Here is an 881-nt window from a genome sequence, read left to right on the forward strand (position 1 = left end):
ACGCCGGGGGACGCGAGCCCGCCGGGACCTTGCCGAGGGCGCAGGCCGGCGCGGGCCGCCGCCGTTGCTCCCCGCGGACCCGAGAGGTACCGTGTCGCCCGGTTCCGTGGCCGCCTCGCCACCACCCCGTCCTTCTGTAACTTCTTGCCGAGACGCTTGTGCATTTTGAGAGACGCCCACGGTGCCCCGCGTGGGGCTCGCCATGACTGTTATTTTGCGGTCTAGAGCGATGCCCTTGTGTTCTCCCTCGGGATTCACTGCGTCCCGATGAACCGCGCCACTTGGAGAGCGAAGTGGCACGAGTCGTAGAAGGCTTGGCTCTCCTTGTACTGCCAAGGGCGCCTGTGGACAGCTGTCCTCGCACGTGTATTCCCCGGAGCTGCTGAAGCCTAGCACCGCTCGGTGATGTGTTTATTTTCCGTCTCTGCCCAGTCCGTCGTCAGCGAGACGGCAGAGGCGAAATGAGAAGCCGGGGGCGGGGGGGGGGGGCCTGGACGTCCACCGTCCCGATGGTCGTGGACTTTTCCGCGGGAGTCGGCGGCGCCCGCCTTTGACCTGGCTGCTGGTTGCACTGTAGAAAGTTGAAAACGCGTTTTGCCATCCAAACGTGGAAGCCGGGTTTCTTCTTTGGGGTCATGTTGTGGTCATTAGAATTTATCCTTTAGTCTCCAAGGCCTTGGCTGGCAGGGCTGGTGCTGTGTGATCATCATCTTCGTTCTTGCCAGAGAACGAGTGTCTTCTCTTTCCAAGTTAACCTCGCTTGCTTTTACCCATTTGTCTCCAACTTCTTCCAGGACGTTCTTTATACTCTTCGAATGTTAACATCAAGGCAGCAGTTCGTGCTGAGTGTCTGCTCTTGGGCAGCCTCTGTTCTGGGTTCC

The sequence above is a fragment of the Carlito syrichta genome, unplaced genomic scaffold (assembly GCF_000164805.1).
Source record: "Carlito syrichta isolate Samal-C Ts95f unplaced genomic scaffold, Tarsius_syrichta-2.0.1 Scaffold303281, whole genome shotgun sequence".
NCBI lineage: Eukaryota > Metazoa > Chordata > Mammalia > Primates > Tarsiidae > Carlito > Carlito syrichta.